This window comes from Tachyglossus aculeatus, chromosome 16 (assembly GCF_015852505.1).
Source record: "Tachyglossus aculeatus isolate mTacAcu1 chromosome 16, mTacAcu1.pri, whole genome shotgun sequence".
Lineage (NCBI taxonomy): Eukaryota > Metazoa > Chordata > Mammalia > Monotremata > Tachyglossidae > Tachyglossus > Tachyglossus aculeatus.
In genome coordinates this window covers 41496137-41518923 of record NC_052081.1, presented here as the reverse complement: position 1 = coordinate 41518923, position 22787 = coordinate 41496137, and the positions used below count along the sequence as shown (strand labels likewise).

Here is a 22787-nt window from a genome sequence, read left to right as displayed (position 1 = left end):
CAAGCAAGTACGATTACAGATTCTAATGCAGGGCTGGGGTTTGGGCTACTAAAAACAGTGAGGTTTAAAGTGGCCCTGAAACTCTCCATTGGGGACTGAAAGGATGTGTGGGATGGGAGGAGGTTTCTGGGGGCCACCTAACTGTTCCACGGGCTCAATGAATTTTTTTTTAAATGGTATATGTTAAGTGCTTACTTTGTTCCGAGCACTGTGTTAAGCACTTGGGTTGGCACCAACTAATCAGGTTGGACACAGCCCATGTTCCACTTGAGGCTCACAGTCTTAATCCCCACTTTACAAATGAGGGAACTGAAACACAGAGAAGTGAAGAGACTTGCCCTCGGGTCACAAAGCAGACCAATGGTGGGGCAGGGATTAGAACCCAGGTACTCTGTGTACCAGGCCGGTGCTCTAGCCATTAGGCCTTGCTGCTTCTTGGCCATAAACTGTGGGGGCTCAGGATCGGGTTGTACCCCGTGGGCATGACCTGGAATGTTGTCTACATCTTCCAAAGGTCTGAGGTGACAACAGCCTCCACGTCAAAAAAGGGCCACCGGGATGGGGGAAAAGTCAGGTGACTTTCAGTACCATGCTTGACAAGATGCAACAAAATATAATGTTCTGCACCTCTGACAAACTGGTGGTTCGTTTGCTTTCTGTGATGTTTAGCCAGATGCCATTCTGCTGAGGAGCTATTTGGGCCCCAGGTCCCAGGCCTAGCCCCCCTGCTCACAGTCACCCTGCCTGGCTGAGCCGGCCCTGGCCCTTTCTGGAGGGGAGGCCTGAACAGTTTGTGATGCCAGTTTTAAGGAGACCTCACCCTTAAATGAATCTTGGCTCCCAAAGCATTTGGGACACACACACACACACACACACACACACACGAAAGCCTGGGTGCTAAGTGGGGGCAAAGATCCCCCCGGATTAAGATCGGTCAGTTTAAAAACTCAGATCTGAGACCCTCACCCTTTTTCAAGAATTCCATCAGAGAACAGCTTAGCTCAGTCTTGTTCTGCTGGGGAGCTGGGGAGAAGGACAATCACAAAATACCATACTGGAATCCCGACACCATTCACCCACCCCTGACCAGCGGAGGACTAACAGTGGCTATTAAGACGGTCAGTTCAAGGACCACAGGGCTATCTCTAACTAGATTATTTACACACATAAGCAGACACTTGCAAAGGTTAATGCCTTATCTCCAACTTTATTACCAAATACAAAAGGCAATTCCCCTGTGTGTTTGATGAGCCTGGCTGGGAGGATGGGCTAATAGCACAGTGGGAAGGAAGGCTTGTAAAGTCCTGTCCACACCATAACTGAAGTGGTTTAAATTAAGCCACAGGAAAGGAAAGTGTGACCAACACAATTCCTCACCCCCACCCACCTCAACCACAGCAGCTAAATTCAAATCCCATTTTAAACCCCCACCACAGCCCAAATTAGTTAGAGCTAAGACTGGCCATGGGGTTATATCTTTCCTTCATGACTGGAAGAAGAAACACTCCAAAAACCAGTTGGTGGCCCAAGGAGGGTCAGCACCTGCTCGTGCTTGTGCTTTAAACGGCTCGTTGGTTCAGATGCCAACAGATTCCCAGGAACCAAAATCCTGGGGTTCTGCACCATTTCATTCTTGGGAATATTTCCATTCTCCCCCCGCCCCCCGATAGTAACTGTTCCCTCGTGGTGGGCCAAACGTAGTGTTATAAGCACCTGGGGAACAGAGAATTTAAACCTGATCCTGCTTTTGGCCGGCGGAGTTGGTTAATAAAATCTTCCGGAGAAGTTTGGTCTCAGGCGAAGCAGAGGAATTTGTTGAGTGGAGAAATTGGGTAGGGACTGTCTCTATATGTTGCCAATTTGTACTTCCCAAGCGCTTAGTACAGTGCTCTGCACATAGTAAGCGCTCAATAAATACGATTGATTGATTGATTGAAAGATTACCGATTGGAAACACCGGTCTTCGGTCAGAAAAACCTGCATCTCTGTAGGTTTTTCAGACACAAATAATGGCTCCGTCCTAATGACTGGTAACAGATTTCAGGAGGAAAAAAGAGGATTCGGGGAAAGGGACAAGCCACGGTCAAATAAACCTGGTTCCTTGCTATCTGCCATGGGGATAGCTCTCCTGGTAGGCAGGTAGCGTGTCTTGCGTTTCCATGGTGCTTTCCCAAACATTTAATACAGAGGGTTGCACCCAGTGGGGCACTCGATGAACTCCAACACTTTCCTACCTTTGCCACCTACAAGTAGGGCAAGTCAGGCAACCCCCATGAAAATCTTCACTGCCAAGGACACGTGTTCACCTGACACATCAGGATACACCTGATTGCTTATCTCTTTCATCTGCAAGACCCAGCCAAAGAGAGAATAGTCATTCGGGACAAAGTGCAGGGCAATCTCAAGGACTGGTAGCAACCGATCTGTTGAATTCCAGAGAGAATCTCACAGCCTGGACCCAGACGGGCCATAAGTGAAACTGGGTGTTTTTGTCTGCTTCATTTAAATGCAGCATACATTTTTGTGTGTGGTACTGTAAAGTGCTTACTATTGCACTGTTCTACACGCTGGGTTACACACAAGATAATCAGGTTGAACACAGGCTCTGTCCCACCTGGGGCTCACAGTCTAAATTGGAGGGAGGAGGATTTAATCCCCATTTGGCAGATGAGGTAATGGAGGCACAGAGTTGCCCAAGGTCACATGGCAGACGAATGGCGGAGCTGGGATTAGAACCCAGGTCCCCCGACTCCCAGCCCCACGCTCTTTCCACTAGGCCATGCCTCTTCTAGGAGAACTTTTAACAGGCACAGGCGTTCACCAAGGAAATGCAACTTTCTAGTAGTATTGGAGTAGAGGAGCAGTAAGTAGTCGAGTAGTTCGAGTGTGTAAATGCGAATCTCAACGACAACAGCTCAGTCTGCTTCTTAGAGAAGCAGCGTGGCTCGGTGGACAGAGCATGGGCTTTGGAGTCAGAGGTCATGGGTTCAAATTCCAGCTCCGCCACATGTCTGCTGTGTGGCCTTGGGCAAGTCACTTAACTTTTCAGAGTCTCAGTTACCTCATCTGTAAAAAGGGGGATGACGACTGTGAGCCCCACGTGGGTCAACCTGATCATCTTGTATCCCCCCAGCGCTTAGAACAGTGCTTTGCACATAGTAAGTGCTTAACAAATGTCATTATTATTATTATTATTAGTCATTACCCTCAGTACCTACTGAGAAGAGCACTGTACTAGGCCCCTGGGCGTGTACAACTGAAGCAGAAGACCCAGGCTCTGGCCTTGAGGAGCTCACAGTTAAATCGAGGGCTGCCTTTTTGCGGTGTGCCGTATTTGACTCCGAAGGGAATAACTCTAAGATAGGCTGCCTTCCTGCGGTTTTAATTCTGGGGAAGGTATTTATGAGTGCTTGCTATGTGCACAGCACTAAGCGCCTGGGAGAGTACAACAAAATTAGCAGACATGCTCCACGCCCATATCGAGCTAACAGTCTAGAGGGAGTTCACAGGCTAGAGGGGTGACACATCCCCTCTGCCCCTCCCTGAAAAACCACAGCCTTGATAGAGCTCTGGGCAGCGGGGTTCTTCTGGCCCCGGTTTCAGCTGGGAACAGGCCCCCTGCAAATACCAAACCTTGACCACTCCTCCAGGACCCCAGCCCTGAGTGAGGGTGTGCCGCTGGGTCCCGGAGCCTCTCATTTTTCTCCCAGCCCCCACACTCAAATGGAAAAGCTGGTACCCCCCGGTCCCTTCCTCTAAGGAGCTTACCCTTTCCTAGGGGCACGCAAAGCCAATGCACCAAACCTGCAGCTCCAAACACGAGTACGGAGCAAACTTGGGCTGCGGGGGAGAGGAGGATGGCGGGATGGGCTTGCTAGTCGGAAAGGCTGCAGGAAGGGAGTTGGGTTCGTAAAACTCTGAAGGACAGTGATAGGATCCAAGAGCTGGGATCCAAGCGATGAGTGGTGTTGTTCTGAAATGACTGCCCTTCAGAAACCATAGGTGAGCTGCTTGGACTTTGGACTGAGGTTTGTAGAGAGTGAAAACCGGGAACAGGCTAGGGAGGTAACGATCCCCCCCCAAATAGCAGGGCCCATCCTGCCACTGCAGTCTTGCTGAGCCTTTGCAAGAGAGCGCCAGGGCAGAGACATTCGGCCGTGGGCCAGACTGGCCATTGGAAGTGCAAGTCCCTCTAGACTGTAAGCTCTCTGTGCGCAGGGAATGTGTCTACCAACTCTTGCTAAGTTGTACTCTCCCAAGCGCTTAATACAGTGGTCTGCACACTGTAATTGCTCAATAAATACGACTGACTGAAAGAACGCATTCTGGTGGCTACAAAGCAGCTTTTCTGCGACCTCACCGACCAAAAGGGCTGTTTCTAGACAAATCGTACATTTGAGCTGGGGAAGCTATGTCAGCTATGCAAACTTGGCAATTTGAGCTCCTGGAAAAGTGAAGAAGCTCACCTCCCTGACCAAATGTAGGCAATGTCCCGGGGAAGCCTGGATTGGTGCAGCTGGCACACTATCATTTTTCTCTGGGCAGTGGGCACGAGCAGAAGAAACTACCTCTAGCCCCTGCCTTTCTCGATGAATACACAAAACCTCGAGAAAGAAGCTCCACGGAGAGCCTGGCTTCCACACTCACACCTTCACAAAAACCCCTTCTCCAAGAGCCCACTGTGGTGTGGGAGCAGTGCCTGCTCATCTCTGCATTCGATGTTCTGCACACAGTAAGCGCTCAATAAATACGACAATGAATGCACGCATTTGGGACAGGCATCTGAGTAATTTGCTTCCATTCTAAACCAACCTAAAAACTTGACTGAAGGCACTGGAAAGTAAGCTTGCTAAAGGAACTGGAGACCTTCTCTCCCCAGCCTGCCTTTCCCTCGCACTACCACCCCCCTAGTTGAAATGATTACTCTGAAATAAATCAAAATTTTTCTTTAGGTCCCAACTTTAAAATGGCTAGGTTTTCTGGCTAAAGCAAAAAGCCCCATCCCAACTAAATTTTTTGCATGACAAATTGGATCTAAGCTGAGCCCAGTGCTTGGCACATACTAAGCACTTAAACACCACTATTCTTGTTCGCAGACCTCACCTTTGGAAAGAAACACTAAATTCTGCAGTCTGAAACCCATCTGACGACTTCACCGTTAAAACTGCCGCTAATTACATCAACCAATTCTCAGAAATGATTTCCCCAAGCAGTGGAGAGTTCAATAAACACCGATGCTAGAGAGTGGAAAAGAAAACAAAAACTCTGCCCCTCCAAAGAGCAAGGTCATTAGTGATTCGACTGCCCAAGTACACCTTCTGATTCTGACAACTCGTCGGGAGACCTTCATCGCGAAACTGGGATCCCTGGGGCGAGCTACTCAAATGAGCACAGAGCTGAAGAGGTGCAAAGAGATTGCAGATTTTCACGTCAGATTTCACAAGTAGGAACTGCAGTCTGCTAACCCCACTCACTGCCTGCTCACCACAAGCTTAGGAAAGAGACCTCCCACAAAGACTTCTTTCAGCTCTCTAACCTTTAAAGAATCACCGTCTCTTCGTTGAAAGGCCCCCTTGAATCTACATCCTGGACGTTTCAGGGGTTGAAAAAACAAAGAACCTCATTGTTTAGTGCATTCACCTACAATTACATTTCCAGAGTCGATGAGGGAGACTTCCACAAATTTCACTCTTCCTTATTTCAGGCGAAACCACTCAACTTTGGGGAAAATCCTCCCAGCCAGACACATTATATCTTCTTCCTTCCCGGGTCTTAAAGAGAAGCACTCACTTACCAAACCTAGCAGTTTTGTTTTTCCTTCCTCCTTTCAGTTTTAAACCTGGCAGAGCATGCAGTCCATCACCCTTTCCATGGAAGCAAAAGGACATTTCAAATTTCGGGAGGGCCAAAGAATGGGAAAGGGAGCATGACCCAGAAACTGGAGCTGCTGGGGCAGGAGGCGGCGATCTCTGAAGTGGGTTATTACAGCCAAGTGAAACCTCTAGACCACCTGGGACCTGACGGCATCTGGTCAGCGACAGTGGCCAACTGCAGAGGTCGGACGAGCGGGTGGGAGGGCCGCCTCCTGTTAGGGAGTCTCCCGTGGAACGAGTCTTCCGGGAAGGTCCCGGGACCGGGCAAGAATCGGTGACCATCCCCGGATGACAGAGGAGCGGTCGGGATCGGGACGGTGGGTCACGGCTCCGCTGGCTGCCAGGACCTCCCCAGGAACTTCCAAAGACACTCGGGGTGGGCGGGGGTCGACGGTGATGGTGGCAATTCCATTCCCCACCTCCCCCCCGCAACAGTACGGGGGAACCTAGGATGATGACGGTATTTGTAAAGCGCTTACTATGAGCCAAGCACTGTTCTAAGCACTGGGGTGGATACAAGGTGATCAGGTTGTCCCACGTGGGGCTCACAGGCTTCATCCCCATTTCACAGAAGAGGGAACTGAGGCACAGAGAAGTGAAGTGACTTGCCTGAAGTCACCCAGCTGACAAGTGGGGTGGTGGGGGCACCTGTCCTGGGCAAGCCAGATGGTATTATGGAGGTTCTGTGATGCCACACACACACACACACACACACACACACACACACACACACACCCACCACCACCCCCCCCCACCCCAAACCTGTAACTCAACACTCCCTTACCCCCAGCAGCAGGCTAGAACTCCACTTGCTTAGGACTCTAATCTCTCCGGAACGATTCCTCCGTTTTCCTGACAACCTTCACCCTCCTCTCCCTGCCCTCTTGTATCCCCCGGGATGTATCCTGAGCCTCCTGGCCCAGCAATGGCATTTGCTGAGTGCTTACCGGGGGCAGGGCACTGTACTAGACACTTGGGAGAGTACGCCAGGGGAAGCAGCCCCGATCCCTGCCCTTGAGGAGCTTTTCTTTCTGTTCTCCTTATCCATCCTGGCCCACGATCGCCCCTTCTCCTTCCCCTCAGGGACGAGGCCCTCCCACCCCCACCCAACAAGTGGATCCCTTGGTTTAATGATCTCTCATTCATTCATTCAATTGTATTTATTGAGCGCTTACTGTGTGCAGAGCACTGTACTAAGCGCTTGAGAAGTCCAAGTTGGCAACATATAGAGATGGTCCCTACCCAACAGTGGGCTCACAGTCTAGATTTACTCTATTTATTTATTTATTTTACTTGTACATATCTATTCTATTTATTTTATTTTGTTAGTATGTTTGGTTTTGTTCTCTGTCTCCCCCTTTCAGACTGTGAGCCCACTGTTGGGTAGGGACTGTCTCTACGTTGCCAACTTGTACTTCCCAAGCGCTTAGTACAGTGCTCTGCACACAGTAAGTGCTCAATAAATACGATTGATGATGGTGATGATGATAGAAGGGGGAGACAGGGAATAAAACAAAACATATTAACAATATAAAATAAATAGAATAAATATGTGTACTTTCCAGTCCCTTGTCCCATTCCACTCTCCTCTTCTGTGCTACTCCCGTCCCCAATGCATCCTCACCAAATAACAATAATGACTAATAATAAAATAATAATAATAATGTTAAACGCTTACTATGTGCCAAGCACCGTCCTAAGCGCTGGGGGAGTTACAAGATCATCAGGTTGTCCCATGTGGGGCTCGCAGTCTTAACCCCCATTTTCCAGATGAGGGAATCGAGGCCCGGAGAGGTGAAGTGACTTGCACAAGGTCCCCCAGCAGCGAAGCGGGATTAGAACCCACATCCTCTGACTCCCAAGCCTGTCCTATTTCATTCATTCATATTTATTGAGCGCTTACTGTGTGCAGAGCACTGTACTAAGCACTTGGGAAATACAAGTCGGCAACACAGACAGACAGCTCCTACCCAACAACGGGCTCACAGTCTAGAAGGGGGAGACAGGGAATAAAACCAAACATGTAGACAGGTGTCAAAATCGTCTGAACAAATAGAATTATAGCTATATGCACATCATTAACAAAATTAATAGAATGCCACCTTCTCTTCACTGCCCCTTTTGCAAAAGCTCCCATCCTTTCTTCCAGCCTGTCAGTCCTCTTCGCTGCCCCCGCCCACCGCCCTGCAGTAATGATAATTACGGTATTTGTGAAGTGTTTACTACTAATAATAATACTAATAATGGCATTTATTAAGCGCTTACTATGAGCAAAGCACTGTTCTAAGTGTTGGGGAGGTTACAAGGTGATCAAGTTGTCCCACAGGAGGCTCACCATCTTAATCCCAACTGTACAGATGGGGTAACTGAGGCCCAGAGAAGTTAAGTGACTTGCCCGAAGTCAAACAGCTGACAAATGGCAGTGCTGGGATTTGAACCCATGACTTCCGACTCCAAAGCCCGGGCTCTTTCCACTGAGCCATGCTACTTCTCTTATGTGAAAGAGGATGGCTGAAGCAGTGTGGCTCGGTGGAAAGAGCCCGGACTTGGGAGTCAGGGGTTCGAATCCCTTCTCTGCCACTTGTCCGCTGTCTGACCTTGGGGAAGCCACTTAACTTCTCTGGGCCTCAGTGACCTCATCTGGAAAATGGGGATTAAGACTGTGAGCCCCACATGGGATAACCCGATCACCTTGTATCCCCCCCAGTGCTTAAAACAGGCTTTGCACATAGTAAGCACTTAACAAATACCATCATTATTATTATTATATGTGCCAAGCACTGTTCTAATAATAATAATAATAATGACAGCACTGGTTAAGCGCTTACTATGTGCCAAGCACTGTTCTAAGCGTTTAACAAATACCATCACTATTATTATTGTTATTATTATCTGTGCCAAGCAGTGTTCTAATAATAATAATGATGGCATTGGTTAAGCACTTACTATGTGCGAAGCACTGTCCTAAGCGCTTAACCAATACCATCAATATTACTATTATATGTGCCAAGCACTGCTCTAATAATAATAATGATGGAACTGGTTAAGCGCTTACTATGTGCCAAGCACTGTTCTAAGCGCTTAACAAATACCATTATTATATGTGCCAAGCACTGTTCTAATAATAATAATGATGGCAGTGGTTAAGCGCTTACTATGTGTGAAGCACTGTTCTAAGCCCTTAACAAATACCGTCACTATTATTATATGTGCTAAGCACTATTCTAATAATAATTATGACGGCATTGGTTAAGTGCTTACTATGTGCGAAGCACTGTTGTAAGTGCTTAACCAATACCATCATTATTAATTATATGTGCCAAGCACTGTTCTAATACTAATAATGATGGCATCGGTTAAGCGCTTACTATGTGCGAAGCACTGTTTTTTTATGGCATTTATTAAGCGCTTACTATGTGCAAAGCACTGTTCTAAGTGCTTAACCAGTACCATCATTATTACTATTATATGTGCCAAGCACTGTTCTAATAATAATAATGATGGCATTGGGTAAGCGCTTACTGTGTGCCAAGCGCTGTTCTAATAAGCAGCGTGGCTCAGTGGAAAGAGCCCGGGCTTGGGAGTCAGAGGTCATGGGTTCAAATCCCGGCTCCGCCACTTGTCAGCTGTGTGACTTTGGGCAAGTCACTTCACTTCTCTGCGCCTCAGTTCCCTCATCTGTAAATGGGGATGAAGACTGGGAGCCCCCCGTGGGACAACCTGATCACCTTGTATCCTCCCCAGTGCTTAGAAAAGTGCTTTGCACATAGTAATCACTTAATAAATGCCATTATTATTATTATTATTATTATTATTATTGTTATTATCTGTAAAATGGGGATGAAGACTGGCAGCTCCCCGTGGGACAACCTGATAACCTTGTATACTCTCCAGCGCTTAGAATAGTGCTTTGCACATAGTAAGCACTTAATAAATGCCATCATTATTATTATTAGAACAGTGCTTGGCACTTATAATAATAACAATGATGGCATTTGTTAAGCGCTTACTTTGTGCAAAGCACTGTTCTAAGCGCTTAACAAATACCATCATTATTATTATATGTGCCAAGCACTGTTCTAATAATAATAATGATGGCATTGGTTAAGCGCTTACTATGTGCAAAGCACTGTTCTAAGCGCTTAACCAATACCATCATTATTACTATTATATGTGCCAAGCACTGTTCTAATAATAACAATAATGATAGCACTGGTTAAGCGCTTACTATGTGCCAAGCACTGTTCTAATAATAATAATGATGGCATCGGTTAAGTGCTTACTATGTGCGAAGCACTGTTCTAAGCACTTAAATGCCATCATTACTACTATTATATGTGCCAAACACTGTTCTAATAATAATAATGATAGCACTGGTTAAGCGCTTACTATGTGCCAAGCACTATTCTAATACTAATCAGTTAAGCGCTTACTATGTGCAAAGCACTGTTCTAAGCGCTTAACCAAATACCATCATTATTATTAAGTGCCAAGCACTGTTCTAATAATAATAATGATGGCATTGGTTAAGCACTTACTATATATGAAGCACTGTTCTAAGCACATAACAAATACCATCATTATTACTATTATATGTGCCAAGCACTGTTCTAATAATAATCATGATGGCACTGGTTAAGCGCTTACTATGTGCAAAGCACTGTTCTAAGCGCTTAATGAATACCATCATTATTACTATTATATGTGACAAGCACTGTTCTAATAATAATAATGATAGCACTGGTTAAGCGCTTACTATGTGCCAAGCACTGTTCTAATACTAATAATGATGGCATCGGTTTAGCACTTACTATGTGCAAAGGACACATAGTGTGCCGACTAAACACCTCATCCATTCAGTCATTCATTCAATCGTATTTATTGAGCGCCTACAGTGTGCCGAGCGCTGGACTAAACACTTCATCCATTCACTCATTCAGTCGTATTTATTGAGCGCCTACAGTGTGCAGAGCGCTGGACTACACACTTCATCCATTCAATCGTCTTTATTGAGCGGTTACTGTGTGCCAAGCGCTGGACTAAACACTTCACCCATTCAGTCATTCAATCGTATTTATTGAGCGCCTCCAGTGCGCCGAGCGCTGGGCTAAACCCTTCACCCATCAAGTCATTCATTCAATCGTATTTATTGAGCACCTACAGTGTGCCGACCGCTGGACTAAACCCTTCATCCATTCACTCACTCAATCGTATTTATTGAGCGCCTACAGTGCGCCGAGCGCTGGACTAAACCCTTCATCCATTCAATCATATTAATTGAGCGCTTACTGTGTGCCGACCGCTGGACTAGCACTTCATCCATTCCATCTTATTTACTGAGCGCCTCTAGTGTGCTGACCACTGTGCTGACCACTGGACTAAACACTTCATCCATCCACTCACTCATTCAATCGTATTTACTGAGCGCCTACAGTGTGCTGACCGCTGGACTAAACCCTTCATTCATTCATTCAATCGTATTGATTGAGCGCCTCCAGTGTGCCAACCGCTGGACTAAACACTTCATCCATCCAGTCATTCATTCAATCGCATTTATTGAGCACCTACAGTGTGCCAAGCGCTAGATTAAAGACTTCATCCATCCACTCACTCATTCAATCGTATTTACTGAGCGCCTACAGTGTGCCGACCGCTGGACTAAACACTTCATCCATCCAGTCATTCATTCAATCCTATTTACTGAGCGCCTACAGTGTGCTGACCGCTGGACTAAACCCTTCATCCATTCATTCATTCAATCATATTGATTGAGCGCTCTCCAGTGTGCCGACCGCTGGACTAAACACTTCACCCATCCAGTCATTCATTCAATTGCATTTACTGAGCGCCTCCAGTGTGCCGACCGCTGGACTAAACCCTTCATCCATTCACTCACTCAATCGTATTCCATTCATTCATTCAATCGTATTGATTGAGCGCCTACAATGCACCGAGCGCTGGACTAAACACTTCACCCATCCAGTCATTCATTCAATCGTATTTACTGATCGCCTACAGTGTGCCGAGCGCTGGACTGAACACTTCATCCATCCAGTCATTCATTCAATCGTATTTATTGAGCTCCTACAGTGTGCTGACCGCTGGACTAAACCCTTCATCCATTCATTCATTCAATCGTATTGATTGAGCGCCTACAGTGTGCCGACCGCTGGACTAAACACTTCACCCATCCAGTCATTCATTCATTCGCATTTATGGAGTGCCTACAGTGTGCCGAGCGCTGGACTAAACACTTCATCCACTCAGTCATTCATTCAATCGTATTTATTGAGCGCCTACAGTGTGCCGACAGCTGGACTAAACACTTCATCCATTCATTCATTCAATCGTCTTTACTGAGCGCTTAGTGTGTGCCGACCACTGGACTAAACCCTTCACCCATCCAGTCATTCATTCAATCGTACTTATTGAGCACCTACAGCGTGCAGAGCGCTGGACTAAACCCTTCATCCATTCACTAACTCAATCGGATTTACTGAGCGCCTCCAGTGCGCCGAGCGCTGGACTAAACCCTTCATCCATTCAATCGTATTTATTGAGCGCTTACTGTGTGCTGACCGCTGGACTAAACACTTCATCCATTCCATCGTATTTACTGAGCGCCTACAGTGTGCCGACCGCTGGACTAAACCCTTCACCCATTCATTCAGTCAATCATATTTATTGAGCGCCTCCAACGCGCCGAGCGCTGGACTAAACACTTCATCCATTCCATCGTATTTACTGAGCGCCTACAGTGTGCCGACCGCTGGACTAAACCCTTCACCTATTCATTCAGTCAATCATATTTATTGAGCGCCTCCAATGCGCTGAGCGCTGGACTAAACCCTTCACCCATCAAGTCATTCATTCAATCGTATTTATTGAGCGCCTCCAGTGTGCCGACCGCTGGACTAAACCCTTCATCCATTCACTCACTCAATCGGATTTACTGAGCGCCTCCAGTGCGCCGAGCGCTGTATTAAACCCTTCATCCGTTCAATTGTATTTATTGAGCGCTTACTGTGGGCCGACCGCTGGACTAAACACTTCATCCATCCCATCGTATTGACTGAGCGCCTCCAGCGTGCCGACCGCTGGACTAAACCCTTCACCCATTCACTCACTCAATCGGATTTATTGAGCGCCTCCAGTGCGCCGAGCGCTGGACTAAACCCTTTATCCATTCAATCGTATTCATTGAGCGCTTAATGTGGGCCGACCTCTGGACTAAACACTTCATCCATTCCATCGTATTGACTGAGCGCCTCCAGTGTGCCGACCGCTGGACTAAACCCTTCATCCATTCACTCACTCAATCGGATTTATTGAGCGCCTCCAGTGTGCCGAGCACTGGACTAAACCCTTCATCCACTCAATCGTATTTATTGAGCGCTTATTGTGTGCCGACCGCTAGACTAAACACTTCATCCATCCCATCGTATTGACTGAGCGCCTCCAGTGTGCCGACCGCTGGACTAAACCCTTCACCCATTCAATCATATTTACTGAGCGCCTCCAATGCGCCGAGCGCTGGGCTAAACCCTTCACCCATCAAGTCTTTCATTCAATCGTATTTATTGAGCGCCTCCAGTGTGCCGACCGCTGGACTAAACCCTTCATCCATTCACTCACTCAATCGGATTTACTGAGCGCCTCCAGTGCGCCGAGCGCTGGACTAAACCCTTCATCCACTCAATCGTATTTATTGAGCGCCTCCAGTGCGCCGACCGCTGGACTAAACCCTTCATCCATCCCATCGTATTGACTGAGCGCCTCCAGTGTGCCGACCGCTGGACTAAACCCTTCACCCATTCACTCACTCAGTCGGATTTATTGAGCATCTCCCGTGCGCCGAGCGCTGGACTAAACCCTTCATCCACTCAATCGTATTTATTGAGCGCTTACTGTGTGCCGACCGCTGGACTAAACCCTTCATCCATCCCATCGTATTACTTAGCGCCTCCAGTGTGCCCACCGCTGGACTAAACCCTTCATCCATTCACTCACTCAATCGTATTTATTGAGCGCCTCCAGTGCGCCGAGCGCTGGACTAAACCCTTCATCCATTCAATCGTATTCATTGAGCACTTACTGTGTGCCGACCGCTGGACTAAACCCTTCATCCATTCCATCGTATTTACTGAGCGCCTCCAGTGTGCCGACCGCTGGACTAAACCCTTCATCCATTCAATCACTCAATCGGATTTACTGAGCGCCTCCAGTGTGCCGAGCGCTGGACTAAACCCTTCAACCACTCAATCGTATTTATTGAGCGCTTATTGTGTGCCGACCGCTGGACTAAACACTTCATCCATCCCATCGTATTGACTGAGCGCCTCCAGTGTGCCCACCGCTGGACTAAACCCTTCATCCATTCACTCACTCAATCGGATTTATTGAGCGTCTCCAGTGCGCCGAGCGCTGTATTAAACCCTTCATCCACTCAATCGTATTTATTGAGCGCTTACTGTGTGCCGACCGCTGGACTAAACACTTCATCCAACCCATCGTATTGACTGAGCGCCTCCAGCGTGCCGACCGCTGGACTAAACCCTTCACCCATTCACTCACTCAATCGGATTTATTGAGCGTCTCCAGTGCGCCGAGCGCTGTATTAAACCCTTCATCCACTCAATCGTATTTATTGAGCGCTTACTGTGGGCCGACCGCTGGACTAAACCTTTCATCCATCCCATCGTACTGACTGAGCACCTCCAGTGTGCCCACCGCTGGACTAAACCCTTCATCCATTCACTCACTCAATCGGATTTACTGAGCGCCTCCAGTGCGCCGAGCGCTGGACTAAACCCTTCATCCACTCAATCGTATTTATTGAGCGCCTCCAGTGCGCCGAGCGCTGGACTAAACCCTTCATCCACCCCATCGTATTGACTGAGCGCCTCCAGTGTGCCCACCGCTGGACTAAACCCTTCACCCATCAAGTCATTCGTTCAATCATATTTATTGAGCGCCTCCAGTGTGCCCACCGCTGGACTAAACCCTTCACCCATCAAGTCATCCATCCCATCGTATTTACTGAGCGCCTCCAGTGTGCCGACCGCTGGACTAAACCCTTCACCCGTCAAGTCATTCGTTCAATCGTATTTATTGAGCGCCTCCAGTGTGCCCACCGCTGGACTAAACCCTTCATCCATTCATTCATTCACTCAATAGCATTTCATTCGCATTTTGTTGGTATGTTTGGTTCCGTTCTCTGTCTCCCCCTTTTAGACTGTGAGCCCACTGTTGGGTAGGGACTGTCTCTATGTGTCGCCAATTTGTCCTTCCCAAGCGCTTAGTCCAGTGCTCTGCACACAGTAAGCGCTCAATAAATACGATTGATTGATTGATTGATTCATTCATTCATCCGTATTGAATGAATTGACAGAGAAGCGGCGGGGCTCAGTGGAAAGGGCCCGGGCTTTGGAGTCCGAGGTCGTGGGTTCAAATCCCGACTCTGCCAATTTATCAGCTGTGTGACTTCGGGCAAGTCACTTCACCGGGCCTCAGTTACCTGAGCTGTAAAATGGGGATGAAGACTGTGAGCCCCATGGGGGACAACCTGATCGGCTTGCACAGTGCTTTGCACATAGTAAGCGCTTAACAAATACCGTTATTATTATTATTATTATTATTATTGATTGAGCGCTTACTGTGTGGAGAGCACTGGACTAAGCGCTTGGGCAGTATTTTTACTGAGCGCTCGAGCTGACAGGTGTGTGGGGGGCGTGCGCATGCGCGCGCCCCCCCCGCCTGGCGTGCGCATGCGCGCCCCCCCCCCCCCGCCTGGCGTGCGCATGCGCCCCCCCCCTCAGCAAGCCCCTCGAAAGTTTCCTCCCAGAGCAGGGGGTGTCTCCCCCGCTCCCCCTTCCCTCAGCGGCCGCTCCTCACCTTCCGGCCGGCGCTCAGCGCTCCTCGCCCATCGTCCGCACCCCGGAGGCGGGGGGCCGCTCGGGGGTCCGTCCCGGGGGTCCCGGGGAGGGCTCGGGGGCGTCTCTACCACCGCCGCCGCCGCCACCGCCCGCAGCAGCAGCAGCCGGAGCGGCCGCCGCCTCCTCCTCCCCCCCCGCTCCATGGCCGCGGCGCCTCCACCTGCCCCCGGAAGTGACGCGCCCCCTCCCCGCGCCCTATCAGCGCGCCGCTCCCCCCTCCCCGCCGCCCGCTGATTGGCCCCCGCCTCGCCGCCATCTTGGTCCCGGGAGGAAGCCGTCCGCGCCCGGGCCGGGGGGCGGGGACAGAAATCCGGCTCCTGATTGGATGTCGAGAATGAGTGGCGTGGAGGCAACCAATCACCAGCCGGGGTCGGGAAGACGGGGAGCCCAAGGGGATCCGCCCCTTCCTGTGTGTGGGGGGGTTCGTTTGACAGTTGCGAGGGGAGGTTGGACCGCCTGGGCTGGGGGGGCGCTTTGGAGTCACAGGTCGTCATTCATTCATTCATTCATTCACGCATGCACTCATTCATTCACGCATACACTCATTCATTCACGCATGCACTCATTCATTGATTAGTAGTACAGTGCTCTGCACATAGTAAGCGCTCAATAAATACGATTGATTCATTGATTCATTCATTCATTCATTCACTCACTCACGCATGCACTCATTCATTCATTCAATCGCATTTATTGAGCGCTTACTGTGTGCAATCAATCAATCATATTTATTGAGCACTTACTGTGCGCAGAGCACTGTACTAAGCGCCCGGGACGTACAAGTTGAATCATTCATTCATTCATTCATTCATTCATTCACTCACTCACGAATGCACTCATTCATTCATTCATCCATTCATTCATTCATTCATTCATTCATCCATTCATTCATTCATTCACACATGCACTCATACATTCATTCATTCAATCGTATTTATTGAGCGCTTACTGTGTGCCATCAATCAATCATATTTATTGAGCACTTACTGTAAGCGCCCGGGACGTACAAGTTGAACCATTGTGTGACTTTGGGCCAGTCACTTGACTTCTCTGTGCCTCAGTTCCCTCATCTGTAAAATGGGGATTAAGATTGTGAGCCACCCGTGGGTCAACCTGATCACCTTGTAACCTCCCCAGCGCTTAGAACAGTGCTTTGCACATAGTAAGCGCTTAATAAATGCCATCAATATTATTCTTATTCATTCATTCATTCATTCATGCACTCATGCATGCACTCATTCATTCAATCATATTTGTTGAGTGCTTACTGTGTGCAATCAATCAATCAATCATATTTATTGAGCACTTACTGTGCGCAGAGCACTGACTGTACTAAGCGCCCGGGACATACAAGTTGAATCCCGGCTCCGCCACTCGTCGGCTGGGTGACTTGAGCGCTTACTGTATGCAATCTAATCAATCGTATTTATTGAGCGCTTACTGTGTGCAGAGCACTGTACTAAGCACCCGGGACGTACAAGCTGAATCCTGGCTCCGCCACTCTTCGGCTGGGTGACTTGAGTGCATACTGTGTGCAATCAATCAATCAATCGTATTTATTGAGCGCTTACTGTGCGCAGAGCACTGGACTAAGCGCTCGGGAAGTACAAGTTGAATCCCAGCTCCACCACTCGTCGGCTGGGTGACTTGAACGCTTACTGTGTGCAATCAATCAATCAATCAATCATATTTATTGAGCGCTTACCGTGCACAGAGCACTGTACTAAGCGCTCGGGAAGTACAAGTTGAATCCCGGCTCCGCCACTCGTCAGCTGGGTGATGAGCGCTTACTGTGTGCAATCAATCAATATCAATCAATCAATTGTATTCATTGAGCACTTACTGTGCGCAGAGCACTGGACTAAGCGCTCGGGAAGTACAAGCTGAATCCCGGCTCCGCCACTCGTCAGCTGGGTGACTGTGGGCAAGTCACTTCTCTGGGCCTCAGTTCCCTCATCTGGAAAATGGGGCTGAATAATAATAACAATGATAATGGCATTTGTTAAGCGCTTACTATTTACAAAGCACTGTTCTAAGCACTGGGGGGATACAAGATGAGCAGGTTGTCCCACGGGGGGCTCACAGTCAATCCCCATTTTACAGATGAGGGAACTGAGGCACAGGGAAGTGAAGTGACTTGCCCAAAGTCATCCAGCTGAGAATTGGCGGAGCCGGGATTTGAACCCATGACCACTGACTCCAAAGCCCGGGCTCTTTCCACTGAGTCATGCTGCTTCTCGAAGATGAAGACTGGGAGCCCCCCCACCGGGGGTCAACCTGATTACCTTGTAACCTCCCCAGCGCTTAGTACAGTGCTTTGCATACAGTAAGCGCTCAATAAATACGATTGAATGAATGAATGAATGAATGAACAGTGCTTTGCACATGGTAAGCGCTTAATAAATGCCTCATTATTATTATTATTATTTACTGGGAAGCAGCATGGCTCAGTGGAAAGAGCCCGGGCTTTGGAGTAAGAGGTCGTGGGTTCAAATCCCGGCTCTGCCACTCATCAGCTGGGTGACTTTGGGCAAATCACTTCTCTGGGCCTCAGTTCTCTCATCTGGAAAATGGGGGTGAACACTGGGAGCCCCCCGGGGGACAACCTGATCACCCTGTAACCTCCCCAGTGCTTAATACAGTGCTATGCACACAGTAAGCACTCTAGAGAAGCAGTGTGGCTCTGTGGAAAGAGCCCAGGCTTTGGAGTCAGAGGTCATGAGTTCAAATCCCAGCTCTGCCACTTGTCAGCTGGGTGACTTTGGGCAAGTCACTTCACTTCTCTGGGCCTCAGTTCCCTCATCTGGAAAATGGGGATGAAGACTGGGAGCCCCCTGTGGGACAACCTGATTACCTTGTAACTTCCCCAGCGCTTAGTACAGTGCTCTGCAAACAGTAAGTGTCCAATAAATACGATTGAATGAATAGTGCTTTGCGCATAGTAAGCACTTAATAAATGCCATCAGTATTATTATTATTTACTGGGAAGCAGCGTGGCTCAGTGGAAAGAGCCCGGGCTTTGGAGTCAGAGGTCATGGGTTCAAATCCCAACTCCGCCAATTGTCAGGTGGGTGACTTTGGGCAAGTCACTTAACTTCTCTGAGCCTCAGTTACCTCATCTGTAAAATGGGGATTAAGACTGTGAGCCCCATGTGGGACAACCTAATCAGCTTGTATCCCCCCCAGTTTGTATTCCCTCCGGAGGAGCGATGATATGAGAAGCAGCATGGCTCAGTGGAAAGAGCCCGGGCTTTGGAGTCAGAGGTCATGGGTTCAAATCCCGGCTCCGTCAACTGTCAGCAGTGTGACTTTGAGTAAGTCACTTAACTTCTCTGTGCCTCAGTTACCTCTTCTGGAAAATGGGAATTAAAACTGTGAGCCCCCCGTGGGACAACCTGATCACCTTGCAACCTCCCCAGAGCTTAGAACAGTGCTTTTCACATAGTAAGTGCTTGACAAATACCATCATTATTATTGCTATTATTATTTGGGGGGAGGTGGTGGTACTAATACTAATGATGGATTTATTAAGCGCTTACTATGTGCAACTGGGGAGGTTACAAGGTGATCAGGTTGTCCCACAGGGGGCTCACAGTCTTCATCCCCATTTGACAGATGAGGTAACAGAGGCCCTGAGAAGTGAAGTGACTTGCCCAAAGTCACACAGCTGACCAGTGACGGAGCCGGGATTTGAACTCATGAACTCTGACTCCAAAGCCCGGGCTCTTTCCACTGAGCCACGCTGCTTCTCCAAAGCAGTACAACGTAATAGAGCATAATAGGTGGTAGTGTGCGGATGTGTGTGTGTCCTTGTCTGCCTCTTAGTCTGTACCTCCATGATGATGATGAGGGCATTTATTAAGCGCTCACTATGTGCAAAGCACTGTTCTAAGCGCTGGGGAGGTTACAAGGTGATCAGGTTGTCCCACATGGGGCTCACAGTCTTCATCCCCATTTTCCAAATAAGGTAACTGAGGCACACAAAAGTTAAGTGACTCGCTCAAGGTCATAGAGCAGACAAGTGGCAGAGCTGGGATTTGAACCCATGACCTCTGACTCCAAAGCCCGGGCTCTTTCCACTGAGCCACGCTGCTTCTCCATCTGACTCCATGTGGGTGTCTGGTGTGTGGTCGGCCTCGGGAGCCGCTTCCTGCCAGGACGTCACTGCTATTTCTGGGAAGGCTCCCCCTCGCCGACATGTCTCCCTCACGGTTCCCCGGCTTTTCAGGCCTCGGCCCAGGGGCTGACAGGCAGAGAGAGAGAGAAAGAGGCCTGGCTCCCTTCCCTGCCTCCTTCCCCACCCCGCTGTGTGGGCCCTGACTCAGCCCCTGGGCACACTTGGCAGCCACCCGGCTCCATTCCCAGGGCTGGGGGGTGGGCGTAGGCCGCGTCCGAGGGTGGGCACCCCAGGGTGGGAGGAAGGGAGAGGATGCTGAGTCAGCAGGGAGCTGACTGAAGGAGCCGGTGAGCCAACTTGCCTCCAAGGTCGTGGCTCAAGGAGAATAAAGAAGGGGGAGAAGCCCCATTGTTGGTGACCGCCCCCCTTACCCGGGGGACCGAGGAGCGGGAGAGAAACTGCAGGGCCGAAGGGGAGGGCGAAAGCAGAGATGGGGACATTTGGGGTGGCTAGGCCTGGATGGAGCTGGGTGGAAAAGGGAGCCGAGCTAATCAGGTTGGACACAGCCCACCTCCCACGTGGGGCTCATAGTCTTGATCCCCTGAGGTAACCGAGAGAAGCAAAGTGACTTGCCCAAGGTCACACAGCAGACCGGTGGCGGAGCTGGGATGAGAAACCGGGACCTCGTGACTCCTGGTCCTGTGCTCCGTCCGTTAGGCCACGATGCTTCCACTCGTGGGCAGGGAACGGGTCTACCAGCTCTATTACATTGTACTCTCCCAAACTTCGTATAGTGCTCTGCACACATTCATTCATTCATTCAATCATTCTTATTGAGCGCTTACTGTGTGCAGGGCACTGTACTAAGCGCTTGGGAAGTACAAGTTGGCGACGTATAGAGACAGTCCCACGCAGAAAAGGGTCAGGAGCCAGGGCTGGCAGCGAAAGATGAGAGCTCTCATGGGGCAGTCCACCTCCCCAACTTCCACCACGTGTGTGCAGCTCGGCCGGATCAATCATTCCATCAGTGGTATTTACTGAGCACTTACTATGTACAGAGCACTGTACTAATCAATCAATCAATCAATCAATCGTATTTATTGAGCGCTTCCTGTGTGCAGAGCACTGTACTAAGTGCTTGGGAAGTACAAGTTGGCCACACATAGGGACGGTCCCTACCCAACAATGGGCTCACAGTCTAGAAGGGGGAGACAGAGAACAAAACCAAACATATTAACAAAATAAAATAAATAGAATAGATATGTACAAGTAAAATAGATAAATGAATAGAGTAATAAATACGTACAAACATACATACAAATATACAGGTGCTGTGGGGAAGGGAAGGAGGTAAGGTGGGGGGATGGAGAGGGGGAGAGGAAGGAGGGGGCTCAGTGTGGGAAGGCCTCCTGGAGGAGGTGAGCTCTCAGTAGGGCCTTGAAGGGAGGAAGAGAGCTAGCTTGGCGGATGTGGGGAGGGAGGGCATTCCGGGCCAGGGGGTGTATGGCGGATGTGTAGCGGGCCAAAAGCGAGTAAAATTGAGGATCTGGATGTTCCCCAATACTGCAGGTGCAAGATTAAATTTTTCTTCATAAAACCGAGTAACTAAGCAGAAGCCAGCACGAGGCAAGAATGAAAGGGTACTGCTGAAGCGGTATCAAGCCGAGACTAGATGGCTCCACCTTCACGCCTCCTAAAGATGATTTCTTCCTTTGTCATTGGCAGGCATTGACTGAAAACGTTTGTCTGTGGGATGTGATGAACCCAATCCAATAATCTGTTTTTAACACCCAACTCCTCCTCAAAACTCCTTGTGGGCAGGAGTCCCATCTACCAACTCTGTTGGAGTGGACCCTCCCGAGCATTTTGTACGGGGCTCTCCACAAAGCAAGGGAGCGCTCAGTACATACCAGAGATCAGTAGATAACCATCGATACATAAGCAGTATGGCATAGGGATAGAGCACGGGCCTGGGAGTCACAAGGTTTGCTGCCATTTGTCTGCTGCATAGGGATAGAGCACGGGCCTGGGAGTCAGAATCAATCAATCAATCGTATTTATTGAGCGCATACTGTGTGCAGAGCACTGTACTAAGCGCTTGGGAAGTGACTGTGACTGTGAGCCCACTGTTTTTAGACTGTGAGCCCGCTGTTGGGTAGGGACTGTCTCCATATGTTGCCAATTTGTACTTCCCAAGCGCTTAGTACAGTGCTCTGCACATAGTAAGCGCTCAATAAATACGATTGATGATGATGATGAAGTACAAGTTGGAAGGTTCGCCCCCCCGTTCTCACTCTCTCTCTCCCCCTCACATCTTCTCCGTGAGGCGTGGGGCGCGGGGCCGGGGGTGGTGGGGGGCAGCGGGGCAGGGGCGGTCCCCCGGCTCCCCCAGACTGAGCCCCTTCCTTCCTCTCCCCCTCGCCCCCCTCTCCATCCCCCCATCTTACCTCCTTCCCTTCCCCACAGCACCTGTATATATGTATATATGTTTGTACATATTTATTACTCTATTTATTTATTTATTTATTTTACTTGTACATATCTCTTCTATTTATTTTATTTTGTTAGTGTGTTTGGTTTTGTTCTCTGTCTTCCCCTTTTAGACTGTGAGCCCACTGTTGGGTAGGGACTGTCTCTAGATGTTGCCAACTTGTACTTCCCAAGCACTTAGTACAGTGCTTTGCACACAGTCAGCGCTCAGTAAATGCGATTGATTGATTGATTGATTGATTGATTGATTAGGGCACGGGCCTGGGAGTCAGAAGGTTTGCTGCCATTTGTCTGCTGCATAGGGTTAGGGCACGGGCCTGGAAGTCACAAGGTTTGCTGCCATTTGTCTGCTGCATAGGGATAGAGCACGGG

The 22787-nt window shown here is 49.1% G+C and overlaps 1 protein-coding gene across 2 annotated transcripts in view; it reads right to left on the bottom strand.

Annotated features, from left to right (window-relative positions):
• The window catches only part of STK40 (serine/threonine kinase 40), a 46060-nt gene extending 30175 nt beyond the window's left edge, over window positions 1-15885 (bottom strand). The window contains exon 1 of one of the 2 annotated variants that reach the window (XM_038757766.1): window positions 15768-15885. The gene's annotated coding sequence lies outside the window, so the exon portion shown is untranslated. The remainder of the gene's footprint in view (window positions 1-15767) is intronic. The other variant, XM_038757763.1, reaches the window with a different exon arrangement.
• Between the last annotated feature and the right edge of the window lie 6902 nt (window positions 15886-22787).